The 24,887-nt window shown below is 43.7% G+C and overlaps 1 protein-coding gene across 2 annotated transcripts in view; it reads left to right on the forward strand.

Annotated features, from left to right (window-relative positions):
- The first annotated feature begins 249 nt into the window (after positions 1-249).
- Positions 250-24,887, forward strand: part of PRICKLE1 (prickle planar cell polarity protein 1) — a 68,850-nt gene continuing 44,212 nt past the window's right edge. For both annotated transcript variants that reach the window (XM_048300240.1, XM_048300239.1), the window contains exon 1: positions 250-450. The gene's annotated coding sequence lies outside the window, so the exon portion shown is untranslated. The remainder of the gene's footprint in view (positions 451-24,887) is intronic.

A 24,887-nucleotide genomic window follows, 5' to 3' on the forward strand; every position in this document is an offset into this window, starting at 1 on the left:
GCCTCCCCACACGGCGCTCGCACCGCGCTCCCCACACGTCTCCCCGTGCCCCGAGCTCCTCCCAGCCGCGCCCCCCGCGCGCCGCGGGCGGCCCCGCCCCTCGCACCGCCCCCGCCCCCCCGCGCGCCGCCGGCCGCCCCGGCCCCACGGCGATTGGCGGGCGCGGCGGGCGGCAGCCAATGGGCGCGGCGGAGCGCGGCCGGCGCCGTCCCGGGCACGGGGCGGCTGAGCCCCATTAGGGCGGGGAGCGCGGCGGGGCTCGGGCAGTCGCGGCGGGGCAGCCGAGGAGGTTCCGGGCGGTCCCCCCGCGGCGCTGCCGGAGATGCGCGTCTTCCGCCGGCGCTGACTCCGTGGGACAGAGCCGGGTACCCGCCTCCCCCGTCGTCTGTGTGACGGATCACACCGCCTCCGGGGAATACGTTGCCGTGGTCCGGCCGCGCTGCGGGGAGGGTAAGTGGAGGCTCCCCGGGGTGAGGGCTGACGGGCAGCCTGCGGCGGCGCGGCGGAACGTCCGGCGGGTTTGGCGGAGCGCCGTCCGCAGCCGGCGCCGTGCCACTGGCGGCGGAGCGCTTCCCGCGGTGCGGCGGCGGTCCTGCGCCCTGCCCGGGGTTTGTATGTCCAGGGCGCGCCGGTGAGGAGCCGCCCGAGCCGCTGGCGGTGCGCCGTCCTGCGCGGAGTTGTCGGACGGGGCTGCGGGCTTGGGAGAGCGGGGGAGGCGGTGGGGAGCGCAGGGCGTCCCGCCGAGCCCCGCGGCGGCTGTCGGGGGAAGGTGTCGCGGCGCCGCCGCCGTGCCGGCTCGGTGCGCCCGGCGGAGCGAGGGGCGCGCCGCGGTCGCCGGTCTGAGTGAGGGTCCAGATGCGGGAGCTCAGCTGTTGCCTGTCAGTGCGTGACAACTGGCCCCTTCCAGGCAGCCTCCGCCCTCTCCCTTACCCTGAGGGAAGCGTCCGCCTCTGGGCGCCGAGCGGGGATCCTGGTAGGGTGGGAACCTCGGTCTGCCATCCCGGCGGCATCTTCCGTGCTGTCCGCTTTAACTGGGGGGTAATCCCCACCCCTGCAGCCACGGACGTCGCTGAAGTATGTGTTTGTGCTTTCCTTTCTTAATGAAGAGAGCTCTGGAAGGGCGATGGACCTTCCTCGATTCCCTTCCCCCGGAATATTTATGCCCACTGCGGGATTTCAAACTCCAGCAGCCACCATTTACCAGTCGGCCGGGCTGGGCTGAGTACAGACGGCTTCGCTGTGGTCCGAGCCTGGGGCGGCTGGGTCTGGCCTTTGATAGGAATCTCTCACTGTACCCCAGCGGGGGTGGCCCAGGAAGGCAAAATAAAGCACCCGCCAGTACCAGGGTTTCTAAGTGCCATCAGCTGGAGAGCGAGGGAACGCAGCGGGGGGTATTTTACAAGCTCGCTGCGAAATGTTTATACAGCGAAATTTAAAGGTTAATAATGCGTATTCCCAACATGCTAAAACCTTAAAAATGGCAAAAATAAATTGCTAGCGTTATTGTGGCGAAATTCCCTGTGATCACTGTTTAGCTGGTAACTGAGATCTTTAAACTACATGTTTTGCATGGCAAACTCTAGAGTAAGTACTGAGATCTTTCTAGCAGTGTGGGGTTTTGCCCCCTTTAGCTCTAGTTATTATTATTTCTAGGAAGAATTAAGGTAATCTGTATTATTTCTTTGCAAGACAGGTATATCACAGTGTCCAGGTTTTCATCCCAAGATGTGTGTTTTCATCCCAGAATGAGCTTGGGCAGGGAGTGAAAAAGGAAAGGAGATGGAAAGAGCCGTTACTCTGATGCAGTGACAGATCCTTTCATTTCTCCCTGCAGAGCCCCGGATGAGCTGGGCTGGTGCAGTTCTGCCATCAGCACAGTTAATTGTGTCCTGTAAATCAAGGTCCATGGAGCTGCTCTCTTTCTGTACAACAAAAGGTTTTGTAATGAGTAAGCCCAGATCAGTCATATAAAAATTTTAACATCAACTGGGCAAGGTGTGTGTGTGTGTGTGTGTGTGTGTAAGGACCTTACAGGGTTAATAGCTAAACTATTAAGATTGGAGTCAGATGTGGGTAAAAGCAACAGGAGAGTCTGGTTTTTCCTAATATCCTGTAGTATGATAACTCTGAAAAAGGTAATTGTTTAAAAAAAAATCTGTTTCAATTTAAGATTTATTAAGCAAGGAGAAAGTTACATAAATATAAGAATCCCTTTCTTGTTTGGAAAGGCAAGAAATGGCTAGAAATGTCATATGAACTTAAAGATGTCAAACTGTGTGTGGATTTTCGTGCATATTTGCAAGAATGTTATTAATCTCATTTTCAGCTAGTTTATTCTATGTCTTAGGGAGACTGGGGTGTTTAACTCGGGCCTTTGGCAAAATGGCTTCTGTGCTTTTAGGTTTTTTTTCCCTAGCAAATGAGTTATATCTAGCATTTAATAAGACTTTAAAATACAGGAGCACAAGACAGCAAGTGCCTTCCAAAGAAGGAGAAATGGAGGAGGTAGGAGGGGAAAGTCAAGTTTTACTTATATGTTGTAAGTTGGGAATGTAAATTTGTATATAAGGAGAAGATCTGAAGAATGACTTGGCACACTAATGACCTGGCTTTTTGGAACTTCAAGAGTTTGGTCTGTCTCCCCCTATGGTTATAATAAGAGATTAAATGCATTTGGCATATTTAATTAATTAACATATGAAAATAGGATGACTTTTACTTTGTCGTTGTTTTCCCGTGAAACTTTTCTTTGCTAATGAATGTCTACATTTTACAGAGTAATTTAAATGGCTTTGCTTCATACTATGCTTTTGCAGATTGGTTTGACCCTTTCTAATGCTGAAAGCCTTTGTATCATAGCCTAAAAGTCGTTCCCCTTTGTCGTATGAATCTTGCGTAATAAACACATTGTCAATTACTGCTGTATGCAGCTTCTAACAGAGCAGACTGAAAGTTGCTATGAAATTTAAAGCCTCTATTTGCTTGGGTGCTGTGTCTTGTGCATTCCAGAGTTAATTGGATGTGCAGTGATGAATTTCATTTAAAACAAACAAGCTGGGTTGTGTTTCTGTTTTCTGTGACTGCCTTATCCTAAAGTAGAGATTCCTGCTGCTGGGGTATGAAAACATGCTCTGAAACATTACTTTTTATTTTTTAACAGCTGAGCAGCATCATTTGTATTTCTGGGAAAACTGTTGTATGATACAATATTGCACTAAGAATGCTGGATTGAGATGAGTTCCTAGTGACCAAGTGGCTTCTATCAGTATTCAGTTTACCCCCTTGTATTAAGGCTTAAGCTTCAGTTTGGCCAGCACTGGCTTTTGCTTATACTGTTTAAACAGAAGTAAACTTGAGGTTAGCTCTAGCCATTAGTATATGCTTGGTGTAAGCCATGCAACTTAGGTCCTGCTCCTGGAAATGTTTACAGAAATGAGTAGCTTTTACTTGTGTGCTTAAATTGTTTGGATTAGGAGTTGTATAATGGGAAGAACCAGCTTGGAAGGATACAGCACAGCTATTGCTCATCTTTTCCTCCTCCTACCTTATGGCTGAAGAATGATGGGAAGAAATGTGTTTTGCAAGTAATAGCACACTGAAGTCGTGGCATTTCTGGCAGAAATTCCCAGATAGACTTTCAGATCAGTTTGCCAAAATTACATGCTTTTTTCAGAAACGGCTCTTTGGCTGCTGGTTCATTGACAAAGCATATTTCCAGCTACTGAAGAAAATTTCACAGGTGGTCTGCTACAACTCTTCCTCTTTGTATTTTACTTGTTTATAATATTCACAAAATACATTATATATTTTTAGCAGAACTAAAAGAGCGTGTGACTTCTCAGCACAAACTGACAATACTCCTCAAGCATGTTCCTGTGCAAGGAGGTTTTTTTAAATGTACAAAATGAATGAAGTGCTCCATATACAAGAGGGAAGAGCCAACACAAACATTTTTAGTGTTTTTAAAATGTCTGTAAATGACAGCTTTTTGCTAGTTTACCTTTTCTTGGAACTCTGCCTGGAAGGCTCCTTAAAAGTTCTTAAATATAGCCATAAGGTTGGTGAGTTGCTTTTCAAGATCATTTTGAACCTATCAAGCCAAATGTTTTGCTAGCTAGTAAACCTGGGGTAGACTGTCTCTCAGGTAGGCCTTTCATTTCCAGTGGATTACACATCAACAAATGCTGGAACTCTGTTATTTCAGCTGTTCTGTACCAAACTCATGTACCCCTGTCTAAGGGCTGTGTTTGAAATACTGATTTATAGCACCTGATAGCTCTTGCTGTTCTGTCTTGTGTACTTCTCTCCTTTATTTTCTTTCTCTTCCCCTCTCTCCCTTCCTTAAGATAGAAGATTGTTATGGAGTGGGCTTGTAGGTTTGTATCTATAGCAGATACAACAAGTTTTATTCAGTTGCCTCCCTTTTATCTAAGCACAGATCCCAGAGTTTGCACTTTGACTTTAGTAAGAATTTTTTTTAAAATATCTTCAGTTACACACAATATTAGCTTTGTGGGGTGGTTGCATGCCAAAAAAGCATTTTCAACTGCCATCCAAATACTGAAACATAATTGCTTGCTTTTATTTAAAATAATTTTGTTTCCTGTGATGTTTTGTAACCACCTTTTAGAGCTTGTTGCCTTCTAATCTTGCATCAAGTAACCCCAGACTTAATATTACATGATTCCAGAACTAGGCTTCTCTGTCGGCAGCATGCCAAATCCTGTCTAATGTCTGTGTTAATGTGGTGTATATGAAAACTGACTTCTCTGTGGATTGGAACACTGATTTGTATAATTGCAACCAGCATGATTAAAAATCTGCATGTCAATATCATGATGCTTATAATAAAACTTACAGATTTTTTTTTTCTAAGCAGGGTGATGTTAGTCCCTTAAATTTACTTTGAGAGCCCTCATTGTCCAAACATCTTCATTTCTGAATGTGTCTGAGTGTTTAAAAAAGAAAATAAGAACATGTATGCAGTTATGAATATAATAACGTAGGCCTTGGATCGTGCTGCATGATAGGACTGCAGCCTCTTGTTCTGTAGGAAAGCTGCATCTTCTCTCACTAGTCTTAAAAAGACTGATATAAAATACTTGCCTCTGAATCTTTTAACATATCTAGACAAATACTTCTGTACCATTCCTCAAAGCACACATCTGTTCTGTATTCCTGTGATCCCTGCTGGAGCGGTGTAAGCCACCTCTGACACAGGCACTGTAGTTGTTCAGCTTTACCCGTTTTGCTGTCCCCTGATCTCATCATTAGCAAAGTACTCCTGTGACAGTGGTAGTGCTGGCTCAGCAAGAGGCTCTGCTGAGGCACCCAGGCACTCTTGCTCAACCTGTCGAGCACTTGGGCTTGTCGGACACTGCCCTCACCCATGGCCCATTTCAGTAGCAACAGAGACACACAGCAACCATGGCACAAATTGAAAGCCACCTTGTGCTTTCAGATGTGGATCAACTTGTCTAACAGCGGTAAAACCTGACTTGTTTTCAAGCATGTTAAAAATTAGTGCATGATTAGTGAAGATACTTTTTAAGGATCTCTTTTTGTAATCAGGTGTTAATCACCCAGAAGTTCAAAAGTGTTTATGTAAAGAAATTGCATGTGTTTGTGTGCATACTTTAGGACTAATATATTTTTACTTTATTTCAGACTCTTTGCAGGAACTGGTATTTTCATATAAAAATAAAAGCTTCATGTGCTGAGATGACTATTCAAAGTATGAATATTGATATACTTTAAAATGAATTTTATGGAGGTGCTAAAGAAATGTCTGAACCTTGCATATTTGCATCTCGTATACAGACTGCTAAATAAATTATGCTAGATCTAGAACCTCACTGGTGAATTGCAGATGTCTTTTGTAAAAGTATACATATGGCTCTCCGAGAGCTTTGAACTGTTTCCTTATGCTTTGCTCATCAGAAAGATGGTATGGATAACTTCGTTGTGAGAGGGCATTTTTCCAGTCTTGTTTGCAAAGCATAGTGGATCTATGTGGTAAATATTGAGTTTCCATTCATCCTTGGGCTGAAATGAGCTCATTCTGTGCATATGGAATACGAGAAAAATATATACAAAGGATATGTTTATATTTTTAAAAATTAATAGTATAAAGCAAGTGCAAATAAACTTACAAGCCTAAACAGCTTGGCAGGCCAATAGCCAGTGAATGTCTTAGAGTACTGCCAAACATGTAGAAAGCAGACCAGGCTCTCATCTGTTATGAGGTAGCAAAAAAGTATGTGTCTTCCAGCCTCATAAGAATGTTGTTTGCCTAGAATGCAGCTTTGTTCTGCTCTATCAGCAGCTCAGTGTAGGCTTGGATTTCAGCAGGTATCTGCTAGGAGGTACCACTACTATTCAGGAGAAATGTGACTGCCTAAAAAAGCAAGCAGCTGTGTTGCAGCAGCTCTCCACAGACAGATCCCAGAGTGTGGGTCCCTTTTTACAGGGTATTGCCATCTCCTTGGGAGGCTCTAGGGAAGGAAGCAATGTACCAGAGTAAGTCTGGAGAGAACATCTGCAGGGTAGGAGGGAGGCCTATGTATTGCTGTTGTGCTCAACTATGAGCTGCCCAAAAAGCTGTAGAAGCGCTCTCAGCAAAGGATGCTGCCAAGTAGGTTATTGAGCCCAATGGTTCCTTTAGCTGTTTGTGAATCTGGTAAATGTCGAGCTTTACACCCAACCTTTCATACAGCACATCTGCTTGGACAGTATTTGCAGGGGGTTTCAGGTAGTGTGAAGCAGAAGTTTAGTGGTCCAGGCTAATACCCCATTTTGTTCTTGATATATGATTTTCCAGCTTGTATGGTTTTAGAGTAGCTGTTAATATAATGAAATTGAACAATGCATGTATTTGATTGAATTGAAGTGACCACAGTGACAGGCAGGCACCTGTTTCATTACTGCGGATTTGTCGCTTTTCAGATTTCTTTGCAAAATGTCCCCTGATACTCAGAGCTCTATTGTCTAGTTCTCAATCTGCCACCTTTTAGGCTATAATTTTGGAAGATTGCTTTTTTAATGTCTCCCTGTCTGTCTTGTATTGTGCTGTGGCTGTTTATAAACATTTCTGGCCTGTTAGTGGATGTCTCATTGGCCTGGAGCTCATGCTGTCAAGAGGTACTGATATTATGATGGCTCTTTGACAAAGGTAACTTGGTGGCCTTATCCCAGGAACTGAGGTGATACCAGGCTCCTGTTTATTTAAGGCTTTTTTTTTTTTTTTTTTTTTTAATTTGATGCATAAGTCAGTGTTCAACATTTAAATGCTAACTGCAAAACACTCAGTGTTGGGTATACAATGCCACATGTTTGTTCTTGGGCCTCTTTCCACCTTCTGAGGGCCTCTGGAAGGAGACTTATGCTTTGAAAGAACATGTTTCATGAAAATCAGCAGGTACACCTTCAAGTATGCAACATTTTTTGTCTGCAGGTAGAAGTCATCCTTCTTTGTGCAATTCTCTGCATTTACCTTCATTCTGCTGTGTTGTGTACTAAATCAGCTGATATCTAATGAAATTTTGAGTAGATAATCTAGACTTGTTTTTGAAAGGAAACTGTTGGCACATTGTCCTACTGGAGTGCTGGGGGGTGACTTAAAATCTGCTGTGTGAGCTGTGACAGGGGTTGTGCACATGAGTGGAAGTGGAGGAATGGCATTTCCAAACAGGCAGTTACAGTAATATTCTGTCAGTGTTGGACTCTGAATAAGTATGAATTGTTGCAGTGGGGATCCTGCAACACGCATATACCAAACCAGGAGTCCCGTGGAAAGGAAATATATATGGACAGACTGATTCTTGCTAGCTGTTTCAGAGATGTTTATTTCTCCAGCCGCATGGCCGGAGCTCTGCCGAGGAACTGTTCCAGTCACGGGACCAAGGGTCCTTCTCCCCGCGCAGGGAACACAAACCAACCAATGGGAACGAGGCTGAGCAGGGGCAGGGAAGCCCCGTGTCTGTGCCCTCAGGGCCCCCTCTCCCAGGGCTACACGGCAGGGGAGGGACCCCAACACCTCACCCGTTTTATTTTAATAAAAGGAGAATGAAAACAACTGGATAAACATAACAAGAACAGTTTCAAAACAAAACAAGCCACCCTCCTGAGTCTTTAAATGTCCAAACAGATTCTCTGGAACATCTTAGGGCTGACAGAAGGGAGACAGAATTCTCTGAGCATGCTTTGTGGGGAAACTGAGGCAGGAGAGGGTTTAACTTCTTCCCTCCCCCTTTTCATCCCCCACTCGGCATTGGAAAGGGATTTTTGGGGAAACAATTGGCAAAAGCATGGCTTTGTGAGGGAAACCATGGGTGAAAAAACGGATTGGGAATACACTGGGGGTAATAGGACATAGGGTAAAAGGGAAAGGTGGGATTAGGAAAGGGAAACTGTAGGGGGGGCTTACAATGGAGATACTGTCTAACATGACTACGATTTTTTGCATATATACTGCCTTTTACAGGAACACCATCAGGCCCAGTGACCTGCGATGCTTGTAACCCTTTTCTCCCTAGTACAATATTAAATTCCACCACTTCTCCATCTCCCAAGCTTGGGATGCATTTTTCAGGGTTATTCTTTTTAATAGCAGTTCTATGCACAAATATGTCTTGCTGGTTGTCATACCTTGTTATAAAACCATAATTTTGCTTAACATTATACCATTTTACTATCCCTAAGGTCTTAGTTGCTATGATCTTTTCCTTTTTCCGAGTGGCTGCTGTTTTCTGTCTCGCTGCGTCTTTGCTCTCTCCTTCGGTCGCTCCCGTGTTGGAATTCTCGGGGCTGCTGGTGCCTGCGCGCTCTTCCCGGGGTCGCGTTCGGGGCTGCGCGGGCCGGGCCGGGCCACGCCGCTCAGTTCTCCGTGCGTCGCCTCCTCTGGTCGCAGCTTCGCTGCCGCTGCCGGGCGCTGCACCCACGTCTCGGCCGGGCCCCCGAGCGATGACCCCCCCGCGCCCCGCTCCAGCGCGCGTCTCGGCTGGGCGCGGCTCCGTTCCACCGCCATCGCCGCCAGCCGCCGCCCGCGTGCCGCCCCTCTCGGTCGGGCGTTCACGGGGCTCGCTCCACCACGCGCTGCACAGGACCGGGCGGGCACTGCCGGGTCCCGCCGCTCCCCGCTCCGCCACCGACACTGCGGCTCGCGTGGCTCCGCCCGCGCGCGGGAACTGCCTCGCTGCTGCTCTCAGAGCGCTCGGTGCACGTGGCCTGGGCCGCACGGTCCCTGCGCCACGCTTCCCTTCGCCAGGACACAGCTGACATTGCTCAACAGTCTCGGTAACTAAATAATATTCACGAAAATATTCTTCCATCGGCATATATTTTGACTCCAATATTAACTGTGTCCAAACGGTTTTCCAAAAGCCCTTGGTAAGAATTAAATCCCAAGAAACATAGAAAAAGTTCTTAAACAACCATGCCAGGAAGTGTTTCAGTTCTTTTTGAGCTTGAATCAAGCTAAAATTCACAAATCGTTGTTCAAGAATCATTTTAAGTTTAAGATAAATGTCCATATGCGGCTCTGAGAGCCAAGAGTCTTCCCACGGTTCCTCCATAGTTTAGATATGGAATAGCAAAGCAAAACCAAGAAGAGGAATCCAAAGTTTCCAGGGTTTACTCACACAAATCAGTCGCTTAGGGATCGGGGATCGTTCTGCTCACAAATCTCCACCATTTGTTGCAGTGGGGATCCTGCAACACGCATATATCAAACCAGGAGTCCCGTGGAAAGGAAATATATATGGACAGACAGATTCTTGCTAGCTGTTTCAGAGAGATGTTTATTTCTCCAGCCGCATGGCCGGGGCTCTGCTCAGGAACTGTTCCAGTCACGGGACCAAGGGTCCTTCTCCCCGCGCAGGGAACACAAACCAACCAATGGGAACGAGGCTGAGCAGGGGCAGGGAAACCCCGTGCCTGTGCCCTCAGGGCCCCCTCTCCCAGGGCTACACGGCAGGGGAGGGACCCCAACACCGAATTGCTTCAATCTTGCATTTCTATAGTGTATAAAACCTGATAAAACAATTAAGTATGTATTCCCTCTGTAAAATACTCAAGCTGTTTCCCTTGCACTGTCACACCTTAGGTGGGGATATAGAGATATTTTGAAAATATCTGGGGGTGTTCCTGCTTTTTTGTTTTTAGTGAGCTTCCCAAATCAGCCCAATCAGTACAGAACAGTACAAAGATTGTTTGTGCACAGTGGGGTGGTGAAAGAGGAGCTTCCTAACCACATGCTGCTACCAAGAAAAAAAGAAAAGTCTAAAAAAACATGGACTATAAAGCTGTAGCTTCTGTTCTGCCATACCTCCAAACCATGAAGTGATTTTGTCACCTATGTCACATCTAGTACTTTGTCTGACTTGAAATACAGTCCCAAGTGTTACTCTTTCTAACCACTTTAATATTAGTTGTCCAGATGATCCTGAAGAGTTTTAGAAGATCATCTGCTTGGGCTTGGGTATAAATGATCATTAGGCACTGTTTCTCGTGATGCAAATAGGTCAGATCGCCACTCTCACCTCCCAGTTTCTAGGAGTGGAAAGTCTGTGTCTTTCACAAACAAAATGGCCTGCTCCTCATTTTATAGAATAACTGTAGGAAAATATAAATCATGTCTGTCTGAAAAAAAAAATGCAGTATTTATCTTTAACTTTTTTTTTAACCTGTTTACTGACTGGATTTCTGACTTACTAATATCAGTCTCAAGTCTTAAAAAAAAAAAAAAAGCAAACCAAAACCCCTGCGTAAGCTGCAAGTTCTCTTCTTCCCTGCCCCCAGCTAGAGCCTCTTTGCCTGCCTTTGCTTGTGTACTCTATCGGTTTCACAGTTCATATACTTGTGTTTTTTTAAAATCTCCCCCTGCACTCTGGTGGGAAACATGTCTGCTGTTTCCTTTCAAGCACACAAGGCTTGATTCTCCTCTCACAATGGCATAAATTGTGAAGAACTCTACTTGAAATCAATGGAAGTAAAGACATGTAAAATGGGGTGAGAGAAGAGCCCAGCCTCTGGTTTCTATTTTTAAGTGAGTCTGGTTAACCTAAAATTGTTCAATGTGCCACTGTGACTTTAGTTTGTAGATATCGGTTACTGTTACAAGTTACTGTGCTTGTTGCTTTTTGTACATAATGTTTCATTTTCATATATAATACATCACAGCTAGTACCCCTAATCAGGATGCACATGTCTTTAATTTAATACTTTGGTACTACTACGTCAGTTTTGGTACATAATAAGTAATATGTATGGTAAAGTACTTACCTTACTAGAGTCACATCCTGCAGAAAGTCTGGGGTATAGCTGTATTCCTGTGCAGGCCCCAAAGGAAAGAAGGCTGGATTGGCTCTATCTCTGCAACTTAAACTTTCTTTGTGGTTTTCTATTGCTTTAGTAGTTCTAATCTGTGAATCTTGTTCCTCGTTATCCAGGTTCAGCATACTAATTCTGCATAAACAATACTTGCTTAGTTACTGTTGTTTTTTCTGTGCTTGTGTTCAGCTCCATGCTTACATTTTGTACATGCGTAAGAACTTACTATAACTTCATATTTTCTCTGAACAGTGAAGTACTTTGCAAGAAACCTGGAATATCCACACGCAATTTTTTCTATTGCCCAAGTTTTGGTGGTTGTTCACATTTGTTTATTTTTTGGCAATGGATTATGGTCCTTAATTACCATCAGTAGTCAAATAACTGAATGAGATTATACAGCAGGGCTGTAAAAACTGTTCGTGGTAGCTGTGATCTGTACATGTGTGGATATCTTTGAGAACAGTCACCTCATTCATTAACCAGTGCAACAGACTCCAACTTTACCTCTATTTAGTTTTTGAAATTAATGCAACCTTCTCTACCTAACTGAAACATTGCTTTGACTGCCTCTTTCTATAATTTAAAAAATGCCCATGAAATAGTTGGTTCTTGTAAGGTATTCAAACTTGGAGTAAATTTATTTGAGTATTTGAATTTTTGTTTTCTGCTTGAATAGCAAATCACAGGTGTCCACACAACAGTGTCTTTAAATCTGTGGTAGACCTAGTATATCCCTTAAATTTTATCTCTAATTTTATTATGATGAGGGTAAAAGCCCTGTGGTGTTTACCTGTTCAGTCGTTGTTGAGCTTTCCCGTTCCATTGTAGTCCACCAGCCTCCCAAAAAGTCAAGAGGTTGCTTAGTTAGTTGTGTGGTGGCCTTATGTATAGGGACAGCAGATGTCACAGAAGTTTGCTGTGCTGCACTGGGTTGCACTGGGTTGGAGCAATGTTCCACGTGGCTTCCCAGCCACAGAAGTGATGTGGAATTGGCTTCTGACCCCTTGGCTACAGTTATTCATTGCAGTAGTGAATTCTTCCTTGTCCCTGCTAGGTTTTGAATTACTTGCCACAGAGAAATGGTTTGTCGTGGTAAGTTCATTGTAGCTTTAACTATGGCTTTTTTGAAGTGTAGCTGTCAGACAGTGAGGTGGCATGGTGGATACCCAGATGTGGTGTGAACTGCTGCAGTCATGGCCAGTAGTGCTTGTCTACAACTGATGTGAGGAGTGGTGGGGGCAGAGAAAGGTGTGTTATGATAGGGATACATGTGCTTGTCAATTCAGTATGCTTTTCCTAGCTGGAAGCTGGATGCTTCCCAGCTTTGTTAGATCAAGCTGCCCTTGTTGTGGAGTAGGGAATTGACAGCCTTCCAAGTGCAGAGATGGTCTTCCTGGTGGCAGGCTTTACTCATGTTTATTCTCATGGTTTTAAGACTCATTCTCTCATACCATTCTGGGGGCATTTTTAAGCTCTTCTGAGAGTTACAATTATGGAGCCTGCAATGCATGTCTGGAACAGAAACTACTTTTGATAGTCTTTTCAAAGTGTAAGGTCTGGTGTGCACAAGTCATTTTTGGGTACAAGGGAAACAAAAGGTGCTGTGGCTAGAGTATAAGACTCTGTAGGAAAATTAGTCTCTAGTATAGATTGGTACATACAGCAAGCTTGCAGAAAGACTGAAATCTTACGAAGCACCTTATCAGTTTTATGGATGAAGTGGCTTCTATTGGAAAAGATATGGGAATAGAAGAGCACGCTTCTGGCTCTGTCATTAGTTGTAGTGGTTAACAACAAATCAAAAATAATAGCGTGTAATCAAGTTGATGACTTACAGGCTCTGAAGAAACTTAAGACTTTCTGCCTGTTGTGAAACTGGTGATGTAAGACTTGACCTCAGGAAATGGAGATGGGTTGGGGGATCCAGAGCTTGAATTTGTTTATAGGTAGTTTTGAAGAGTTGTCACCACCAAATACAGAGCTGATGGTGCAGTGCTTCTGCAAGACAGAAATCTGTTCTGGAAGCAGCAATAAGCCCAAGGTAAATCTTAGAAATCAGTCCTTCTAGTAAAACGTTCCAGAGCCATTTGCTTGCAGTCTTGATTTGTATGCAGGTATGCTAAGAGCTATGACTACTGAATAGTTCACTACCTGTTCCAGCCATCTTTAAAAGCTCTCTTTTTTTACAGAGAAACTTTCTGACAAGAGGCCTCAGATGGATGCTTGGTGCCCATGTCTTTTGTGGCAGAAAGCAAAAATGTCTGGGATCAGAAGTCTGAGTAGATTGAGCCTTCTATTCAGTTATAGTTCTGTCATGGTGTACATTACAAAAAGTGTTTCAAGCTCTTTAAGAATATGCATGTGTTAAGGACAAAAGTATGTGTGGTGGGGAAATAAAGCAATATTTTAAATAACACCAGCAGGCTCTAAGTTTTTTTCTGTGTCCTGTTTAAGGAAAGTAAAAATGGTTAAAATTTGGTATGCTGTGGAAGGGTGCATAAAAAAATATGTATTTCTTGACATCCTTCCAAAAGTACTATTTAAAGACAGCTTTTTAACATTGGTATCTTAGCAGCATTCTGGTAGCCTCAGTTTTCTTTCCCGTGGAACAGTTCTAGCTCTCACTTTCAAATTAGCTTGTTCTGTGATACCTTGTGAAACAAAGTAAATATCAGGAGAACACACTGCAAAACATTTATGTCTAAATTTGACCCCAGTACACACACAGCTTGGTACAGCTATGAATTTTGTCCTTAAGAAACATTTTGGAAAACACGTGATCATGTGTGCACGTGCTGCACCTGTACCACCATAGATGTACACCGGGCACATGTATATAAGGAGTCTTGAGATCCACATCTCCAGGGCTGAAGTGTTTCTGTAGCTGTTGGGTCAACACTGAAAGGTGCTTTATCAGCATGGAGGGCAGAGCATACCAACCCAAGGTGTACATGGTTATCAAGTCAGTGCTATGACAGCTGTCTGCAGGAAAAATGCTTGAGAAAAGTCAACTTGAAACTGCATAGATGAAATGTATGCAGAATTAATGGACAGTCCTGGACATTTTCACTTAAACACTAAAATATAGGGCTTGGGTTCTAACTATACTTCTGGTTCTGCACAGAAAACCAGACTGGCGTGACAGTGCCTGCCTTGTCTCTCTTGCAGCTGATGACTCCAGGGAAGGGCAGTGTGTTGGCAGCTGGGAGGGTAGCACCCAAGTTTGGTAAGACAAACACCAAGTACAGACTCAAAGATGGCAGAAGATGTACTAGTTAACTGGTGGGGTATGGAAGGCTCAGCCTTTGGTTTTAGGGCTCTGGCCGCTATTAATGTCCAGAGCAGGACTCACAGTTCTGGTGGAAAAAAGGCCCTGTGCTGTTGTCTCCTTGCCAGGAGGAGGTGCAACAGAGTTGCAACCATGGAGTTGGTGTGACTTGTGATGGTGGCCTAATGTAGAGCTGAGCAAAAGGTTGATGAATTGTCATAGAATGGTTTGGGTTGGAAGGGACCTTAAAAATCACCTAATTCCACCCCCTGCCATGGGGCAGGGACATCTCCCACTAGACCAGTTGCTCAAAGGCCCCTCCAACCTGGCCTGGAATACTTCTGGGGATGAGGCATCCACAGCTTTTCTGGGCAACTTGTTCTGGTGTCTCGCCACCTTCACAATAACAGATTTCTTCCTTATACCTAATCTAAAGCTACCCTCGTTCATTTCAAATCCAATGCTCCTTGTCCTATCACTGCATGCCCTTGCAGAAAGTCCCTTCCAGCTTTCTTGTAGGCACTGGAAGGCTGATAGAAGGTTTCCCTCAAGGCTTCTCTGTTCCAGGCTGAACAACCCCAGCTCTCTCAGCCTGTCCTCACAGAAGAGGTGCTCCAGTCCTCTCATCTTCCTGTCCTTCCTCTGGACTTTCTCCAACAGGTCCAGGTCCTTCCTGTGCTGGGGGCCCTGGAGTTCGATGCAGCCCTCCAGGTGGGTGTCATCAGAGTGGAGTAGAGGGGCAGAATCCCTTTCATCACCCTGCTGCCCACGCTGCTTTCATGCAGCCCAGGACACATTTGGCTTTCTGTGCTGCAAGTGCCCATTGCCAGGTCATGTTGAGCTTCTCATCACTAAAACCCCCCAGTCCTTCTCCTCAGGCCTGCTCTCAATTCATTCTCTGACCAGCCTGTATTTGTGCTTGGGATTGCCCTGATCCAGGTGCAGGGCTGTGCACTTGGCCTTGTTGAACTTCCTGAGGTTTGCACAGACCCACCCCTCAAGCCTGTGAGGGTCCCTCTGGGTGTCATCCCCTCCCTCCAGCCTGTTGACCACAGCACAGAGCTCGGTGTCGTCAGCGAACTTGCTGAGGTGCGCTCGATGCCAGTGTCCGTGTCACTGACAAACATGTGACACAGTGCCGGTCCCAACACCGACCCCCGAGCACGACTGGCGGAGCCCGTTCCGGCCCCGTTCCGCTCCTCAGCGCGGGGGCGGCCCCGGCGGCGTCGCTCCGCACCGAGGGGCGGCTGTGGCCCCGCCCGCGCCCGCCAGATGGCGCCCGCGCCCGGCGGGAGATGGTGTGGGCAGCATCGCTGGGGGCGAGTAAAGGAGATCGCCCGCGCTTTTCTCCGTGTGCTTGTGGCCCTGGGAGCGCCTCTGCCTGGCTGTGTTTTCAAGGCTGACGTTCTTTCAAGGGCTGGTGCGCAGTGACAACAAAAGCAAAGCAAAGCTTTTTAATTTGTCTCAAGTTGCTTTATATGAGTGATGTTTAAATGGTTTTGAAGGACAGAGAGCAACCTATCAATGCAGAAAACCCAGAGAACTGGGGTTTTTTTGTTGTTGTTCTTCTGCTTGCATTGTCTCTCTTAATTTGCCACTGTTCAAAATTGTACTGAAACCCAAAGGCAGAGGGAACAAGCCTGAAGGCCCCAGCCCATATACTAAAAGATCTGCATAGGTGTTCTTCTTTTGGCATGACATCTTGCTTCATGTTTTGTCTCAGGAGGAGATGGATATGACTCTGCAGGTAGAGCTGGAGAACAGGGACGTAGCCCTTGGCCTCTGGTTACCCCGACTGGCTGGAGGGTACGACAGGAGCCTGTCAGGCTGTGGTGCTCTGTGCTTGGAGAGTGAGCTCTTCCTCACCAGGCTTTTGCTCCCCAGAAGACCCTCTGGCAGGGTGAGGATGCGTGTTGCCTGTTGTTGTGGTGCAGTTCCATAAGCGTGCAAGTGTTCCAAGCACGTAGGTGGAGGCAGGAGCCTTCTCACAGCCACTCCACAAGCCAACAGAAGAAATCCAAGCACTTTGATGTGGTTCTCTAGGCCCCTGGTAAGCTGCCCAAACTAGTTTAACCAGGCCTAGAGGCAGAAGAGGTAGGAAGAAATGGGCTCTGCTGAATAGCCAAAGGAGCGCTTCCTTATCAGCTTCATTCCTGGGGAGTTTTTGTGCTGAAGTGAGCCTGTCCCGAAGGTACAGGAGTGAGATAGGCCTGCCTGAGTCTGAAGGAGAAATGTGTTTTGTTAATAATTGTGAGGAGGCCATCTGGGGTCAGTAACTGTTGGTTTTCCTTTTGAAGGAAGGATGGGCAGGTGCTAAATTCAAGTCTGCAGAGTAATTCTGCTTGGGATGTAGGCTGTGACTGCCACCATGTCCCACTAATGGCCTTAGAAGGAAAAGGGGCACCTCAAGAGGACACTGGGCCTTCAAACAACAGTGTCCATATCTTTCTATGGATGCAGGGTGACCATCAAATAAGGAAGGGATGTAACTGACTGGGCAAACAAGAAAGGCTGACAGCCTGTGCAACCTGCAGCCAGTTTTGTGGATCAAAGCTGTCAAGCATCCTGAGCTGTGTGCATGGTGAGCTCCTCCACCTTGATTAAGCTAGTCTAACTGCAGAAGAATGGATGAAATATTCAGTATTGAGAAAATACTGAAGAAAATACTGCAGAAAAGAAGTGGGGAAGAATTGCTGGCACTGCAGGACTTGGGCATCTGGCCAACTTGACCAAAATAATCTTTAAAAATAAAATGGTGGTTTCTCAGAATTTTAGGCATATGGTTTGAGAGTTTTCAGCTTAAATCCTTGTAAACATCCTGTTAATGTGAAGTGTTAGTAGCTTTATAGGCCTTCTGATGGGGTTGTGAGACAGAGGTGCTAATAGTGAATCACCTGAATGGCAGGTGTTGAAGCCATTCTCAAATAGACCAGAAGGCTTTTTTTTTTCCTTTTTTTCCCCCCTAATCTTCTACAAATACTGATTAGTGCTACAACAAACAAGACCTGTCTCCTTTTGTACCCGTCTTCCCACAGGAGAAGGAAAACATTCTTTCAGGAGTGGTGGGTTTGGTTTTTGTTTGGGGTTTTTTTTTGATTCCTTGATTACAATCTTGGGAAAGGAAACCTTTGATGGTAAATAGTGTTAGGAACTAGCAGGATGGGCTTAAATGAAAGTGTCTCATTCGGCGATTCCTCCCCTTACTTAATTGTACAATGGACTTTCTCAACACTGCTTCCTGGTATTCATCGAAGTCCTTCAGCTCTGATACCTGTAAACAATTAGCATTCTCCCACATGGCACACAAACACTTGGTCAGTGTTTAACAGGATATTTGTGTGTGGCAGCAGTTTAACCTCCTTAAGAAATCTTCCTGTCTTCCTTTTGCCTTTCTCTTCCATGTTCTTTCCTCACAGTTACTGATGTATTTAATTTACATACAGATTCTAAATACAGCTGTTTATATGTGATGCTGCTGTCTTCTCTGTCCTAAGAGCTATAATTGCACCAAAATGTCAATTTTTAATTGTATGTCTCTAGGAGTCCATAATAGTCCTCTAATGTTCACACCAGCTTTTCAGTTTGTTATAGGGGTAAGCTGCTGATGGGAACATGGTGTTCCCCTCTCTCATGTTGGAAAAAATGAAGTGTTTCCTGGGCCTTCTGTGAGGTTCCTTTTATTGCTGTCCTCATCCTGTACTGGGTTTGAACAGATTACAATGCTAGTTGCCTCTTGACTGTCCAAAAGCACAATACGTGGAAGCAAGAATTACTATGAAATGTACATTGCCTACTATGTGGCTTGGCCATTGGGTGACATGGAGTTAGACCTGTGGTGCTGAACCTCTAACAAGGTGTTAAAATGGACTGAAAATCAACATACAATGAAAAACTCTTAAAAGTACGTTTCTGAACCACAGGACTTACTGATATGGAATACATACAAATGAGCAAAGTCTGGGAAATACTTCTTAGCCGGTGGTGAAGGGTAAGTAAGTAAAAACAACCCCCAACTGAACAGTAAAAGTAGTTGACTCCTATGTACTTCTACAAAATGGAGGGTCTCCTAAACAGCAGCTTTTTTTGAGGGAAGCGTTGCCCAGCCCTGGTGCTAGTTTTATCGTGCGATGGCGAGGCATGAAAATTGCCATGGAAAAGTGCTCAGTGCTGCAGTACTGCTTCGGAAAAGGAAACCAAGCCCCAAATTTGTGAATGTTGTTGCATTAGCTTCCAGATTTCATCAGATAATGCACAGCCTGAATGGTATGTTTCCAAGAAGAACTTTCAAATGTATTGAAGTAATAGAAACAATGTAGTGGCATCTGAGATGCCAGTCCTTTGAACATCAGCTGCAGTTGAAGCACTTCAGGATTCGATGTGTGATGCTTGTAATTCTCTTGGTCTTCAGCAACCTGTGCAAGAAACTGACTTCAAGGATCAAAGTTATCCATATTTTACACCAGAAGAGTGTGAATAACAAATAGCTAGAGATTTACCCATCAATGAGTATTTATTTGTCAGTAAAGACCTTCAGAACAAGGGAGAGATGGAACTAGCTCTTTTTAAACAGCTTTTTTTTTCTTACAGTGACTAAGGTTTCATAATAAATATGCTTTGCATTTAAAAATTGAGATAGTTTTATTTGGACCTTGGAATATGTAAGTCTTACTGCAAGTACTACCTGTATGTTTTGTCTGACTGACCATTTCTTATTAATTACAAAGCTAGAAGTAGATTGGGTTGATAAGGCATAACCCTGAAGCTGCTTCCTGTACGTGATCCTTAGTGTTTTTAAAATTCTTTTCTTATCGCATTTTAATCATGTCTGGCATCATGACACATGCCTTCAGGGGATGACAGGCTGTGGTCCTGTGGGATTTTTGTTTAAGTCTTCTAGCATAAATTTTGGGAAGCGTGTATTGACTAGGTAACACTTTCAACTTGTGGATAGCATGCTGTCTGTACCCTGGCATGTAAAGACTAGTACAGGAATACAAAACATCGACATTGCAGGCAACAGTCTGAAGTTGGTATTCCATAGTTTAATGTTTGTGCTGTGACTAGAGCAAGCTAAGGTTTGGCAGGATTGTTAGCTCAAGGAAAGCCTAGTGAAGTAAATAAAATTCTCACTGTTGCTTCAGTCTTAAAATGTCCTTCTAAAAGGTAGACAACTCTTGCCCTTCACTGAAGCCTGAACTAAGCATCAAAGAAATTTCTTGAAATAAGACCAAATGCACTGAAAAACAAGTGCAGGGTGTTTTTGTTTTTTCTGGAAACTCAAGTAAGTTCACTGGAGGGCTGATATTTCATCAGTGAGTACTGCTGATTGCTGTCTCCATGCAGCACTTCTTTGCATCATAAAACCATTCTTTTAATGAAAACCTGAAATATCTCCTATCCCTTACTGTACAATGTATAAATCTGGTACCACTAGCTAGGGTGGGGTTGTTTTTATTTTTTTGTTGTTTGGGGTTTTTCTTTAATAGGACTGAATTCATCTGATGGACCTAGTTTGCGAGTTTCTTCTGTAAAGCCACCATGTGGTGTATCAGGGCAGCACTTGAACAAAATGCTTCGTAGACGTATGTAGTATCACTGGGGAACCTAGCTCATAAAGCAAAATGAAGATCTAAAACACTGAAAAAGGCCATCTGCTGTAGCATGTCCAGCTCACAGTTTCTTAACTCTTCTAAGCTGATGCTTCATGAAGGCAACTCCTGGGCAAATCCATCCTGTGTAAAAATAATCAGTTAACAATTTTGTACTGCTGCTGCCAGGTCTTAGGAAGCTTCTCCCTTCAGACCAAAACAATGTTTAATCAACCATCTGTACACAAACAAGGCAAAAAATGTCACTTTAAAAAAATCCATTGTTTTTCTTGAAGTGTTCATACTCAGTTTAGGGTTAGTGCTTAAGCTGCATCTGTTCATCTGACTTGTTTTTGGCTTGTTCCATAAAACGTTACTGCACTATTTCTATGGAATACCTTAAATTGTTGGAATAGAGTGACATCTGGCAAGTATTGATTACTTTGGCAGATTTACACAAGATTTTGTTTATTCCATCAAAAGCACATTTTTTTGTCTATACTTTAAATTTTAAAAAATTGAAGTATGCCAAGTTATTTTTTCTTACCAGTAGAGTCTGTCAGGAGGACATTTAGAAAGTTAAACTCCTTATGTAACAAGTCTCATTTCCATTTAAAGTATTGCATATGTTCTTCCCTACTACTGGTTAACTTGGTCCATGCGTGGGTCTACTCTTCTCCCACTCAGTGTCTTGAGTCCTTGATGATTAGAGTGGTGAATACAGAAGGAAAATGGTACTCAGGGGAACACAGGAAGAATGCAAGAGGTAAAGAATCTGGAGAGACAGAGGAAAGAAAGTAATTACCATATCTATTTTTCAAACAGTTCCTCCTTTCATTTGAATAGTAAGAAACTTACAGTGACCAACTACAGCTGGTAAGGAAATGGCAGTATAGCTCTGACCTGAGTGGGAGCTTTTCACTTCAAAGGATAACTTAAGTAGGGTGTTGTACTCATCAGGAGACAAAGTTACTGTATGAGCAGTGCATGCACATCTCCACCACCTCATAGTTTGCTTAGGAAAGCAAATACAAGGCCATCATGCTCAAAAATGTTAAAAATTCATTTTAAGGCAGAATGACAGTACCGTAGTGCTTTACATATGTTCTCACCAAACTGAAGTAGCCACCACATTAGGTGGGAGAGTTTAACTACAGTTGTAAAACATCGGTCTTCACACCCATAGATCACTGGAAAACTCGTCTGGACACTTAGATTTACTTTATCATTCATACTTATTTGTGTCAGGTCAAATGAATGCAAATCCTGTGAGAGAGCTGGTGTGGTTACTCACTGTGTTACCCACAGGAGAAAATACAGGTGTATGGTTTTCTAAAATCATTCTGGTTGGAAACAACCTCTGGAGGTCAGTTGATCTGATCTTCTCTCAAAGCAGGGTCAGCTGAATTCAGACCACACTATATCAATGCAGCATTTGGATTTCTGCAGCATGCAGCAGGTTTCTTAATAAATAAACCAGTGCTTCTATGAGTTGTATCTTCGTAAATTAGAATGCCTGTAGTAAATCACATGTTCCAACTGGAAGAATGGGGATGATAGAAAAAGCCATGTCTTTCCCTGTGTGTGCAGTTACTCTTTGAAGGTCCAGTACTGCATTGTGATCAGTTACAAAGACCATGTTGACCTGTTTGTCTGGCTTCCTTCATTCTTGGATGCCTGGTTACTGAAGTAGCTGGCTTCGAGGTGACTTAGTGGTACTTGAGTTCCTATATCCTCCAGTGCTATTAGATGGGGATTAAGATTCAAGTAATGCTAAGTTGCTTTTCTTTTGAAAATACCTTCTAAAATATTAATTTTGAAGCTGTATTCATGAACTATAGGCTTCATGTTACTGTTTAGAGATGTGATATAAGCAATGGCTATTTGGGATTTGTCATGTTAAAGCAACATGCTCATTATGTGGGACAGAAGACCTTGCTCATTCATGGCCCATGAATGGTCAGGGATTTGTTCTTGAAATGTTTACAAGACCTTCAGGAAATTCTTCAGAAACAACTGCTTGTGAGTACCAGTCTAGAGTACTTCCAAAGGAATATGTAAATAAAAGGCAATAAAGATTTTCATCTTTTAAATATACATGATATGAAATAAGGTTGAGAAACTGGTCATTCTGGATGAGTAAAAATCTTGCAGCTGAACTTGAACCTCTTGAGTTTATTTTGTTTTCATATTCAGCATGTTTGCATCATGTTCCCTTGCAAGTAGTTGAAGTCACATGTTTGTACTGTTTCAGACAAAATTTTTATAAGTGTGGATTCCTTCCACGTAATTTGGTAGTAAAGGGAAAGTTGGTAAGTCATAGTTATGCTTAAAAGAACAACTCTGAATTTTTGGATGCCCAAAGATATGTTTAGTGATTTAGTGGAAACTGGATTTGGGTTGGGATTTATTGTGGAGACTGTCATTTGATTCCTATTGGTTTTCTGGGCACCTGAGGATGTTTAGGGAAATGTTCAAGGTATCCAAGCATAACAGGCCTATTGCCAGTGGGTGCTGGTGGCACTGGGAGGTAAGTTGGCCATGCAGGAAAAGCATGTCCTTCTAAGGAATTGCACTGCTCTGCACTGATGCTCAGATTCACACTCTAAAGGGACCGTTGTATTTTGGGGTTTTTTGTGTTACTGTCTAGCATGTCAGTCTGTTACTGTTCAGTCAGTCTGAAATAGTCTATATAAGTAAGTAAAACTTCTTTATTCTTTCTGTAAGCTGTTAATCATTCTTAATTCTGTTTGTATAAAATATTCAGCTACTTCAGCTGTAGATGTTCATATATTATACTCTAAACCCCCAGTTGTCTTTACTAATACAAACAGTTAATTCCTACCCAAAGGAAATCTATCTTGTGTTCTTCCTTGCCTACCCCAGCGTGCAAATGCAAGAGAAAAGAAACGTTCAGGGTGTCCTGCTGAATGTGAAAGTGGAATCACTCAACATAGATACAGCAATAATGGTTTGAGAACAGCAAAGGGAAAAGTGGTCACAGAGGGCCTGGTTCCACTGGCTTAGAGCACTGTTTAGATAAGTGCTGCTGTGGTCTGCCTCCCCCCTTTTAGTGGCATTCCTGGTTGTCTAACCTCATGGTGAACTGATATAAAAAAATCAAATCAGCAGGAAATTTCACTTCTTTCTCTCTCTTTTTTTTTTTTTTTTTTGGCAGAGTTAGCTTTCTGCTTGTTTAAATTTCTGTATAGTTCCACCATGCAATCAGCTGAGTGCCAGTGCTAACACAGTGCCTGTGGCCAGTAAGGAGGAAGAAGGCAGAGTCCGTGCAGCATCCCAAACAGAAATGTGTTTCACTTCTGTCTTAAAAGTCCCCAGTTATGTCGTTCTTGTACATCTTGCTTTGTCTTGTTCTTCAATTAAACCTACTTCTCTCATTCAGCCCTGTTTACATGGCTCACTTTTATGATTTCACTAATAGTGAAATGTTCCTGAGAAATGTTGGCGTGTGGTAAAATGATTTGGAATGTTGCTACCCATGGCTCCTTTTCTTGGTGGTGCAAAGATTATTAGGGATTGGAACACTTTGCCTGTCATTTCTGCATCAGCATGGCTGGTCACCCCTGGCCTCTTTGCCAAAAATTAATGTCCCTCCCGAATAGCAGTGGTAGAGTCTAGGGTGGGTTGAGGAGGTTTCAGTCTAAACCAGAGATAGAATCATAGGTCTAAATCCAAATGGTAAGTAAAGAGTACATGCTATGGGGAAAAACAAGTGTATCCTTTGGACCAGGATGAGGGAAGTAATTAAAAAAGCTGAGGTCTCCTATATGACAGACTTTTAAAAGACATTTCTTGTGTAGATAAAATCTGAGGAGATTTGTCCCTAGTACCTTTTTTTTTATTTTGTGATAGTCTGTGAGGTGGAATTAATTCCAATTAAAAACAAAGATTTGTATGTAACTAATTGTGTTTGGTTCTTAGTTTACTGTCCAGTCTTTCTCTAGGCTACTGTAACTTACTTTGGTTTGTGGTTATTTGGTTGGTGTTTTGGTGTGGGATTTTTGGTTTGGTTTTTAAGTGCCAGGAAAAGACTCCAAACCTTGAGTTCACGTTTTTCAAATGAAGGATTTTGTGTCACACTTTTGTCATAGTCATCTTCATGCTGATAAGGAGAGCAGTGGTAAGAGATTTAAGAATGCTTTATGGTAATTGTCAGCCTCTAATAATTTCTGGAACTTGCCAGATGCAAACTTTACTCTGCACTGTAATTGTGCTGTGTGCTTTTTGTAAACATCTCCTGATTTTCTGTTCTTAGCTTGATCGTTTGGTCTGCATTGCACCCATGAGTGCAAACTCAGGTCTGGTGCTTATAAACAGCTGCTTGTACATATCAGGTGTACAAAACAGGAAAACAAGAAGGCTCAACCAAAAAAAAAACCCCAAAACAAAACATTTAGTGCATTCCTACTGTGTGTTCACTTCTGTGCTTTTAATGAGGACTTCAGAGGTCCCACATCTGAGGGCTTGTAGAGGAGTGCTGTGCAAAATTGTGTGATACTTCCTCCTTAAGTTTTACATCAGTAAATGGATATTGGTGTTGTCAGAGATTAGTTTCTTGAGGAAGGGAAATCCTATAGAATATTAAGGCTATCTGAGTGTTATTTAAGGGGTGGTGCTCTGACATGAGTACGTATTTTTATAGATATCTGCATAAAACATTTTCCTCATAGTTCAGCTTT

The sequence above is a fragment of the Corvus hawaiiensis genome, chromosome 4 (assembly GCF_020740725.1).
Source record: "Corvus hawaiiensis isolate bCorHaw1 chromosome 4, bCorHaw1.pri.cur, whole genome shotgun sequence".
NCBI classification, from domain to species: Eukaryota; Metazoa; Chordata; class Aves; order Passeriformes; family Corvidae; genus Corvus; species Corvus hawaiiensis.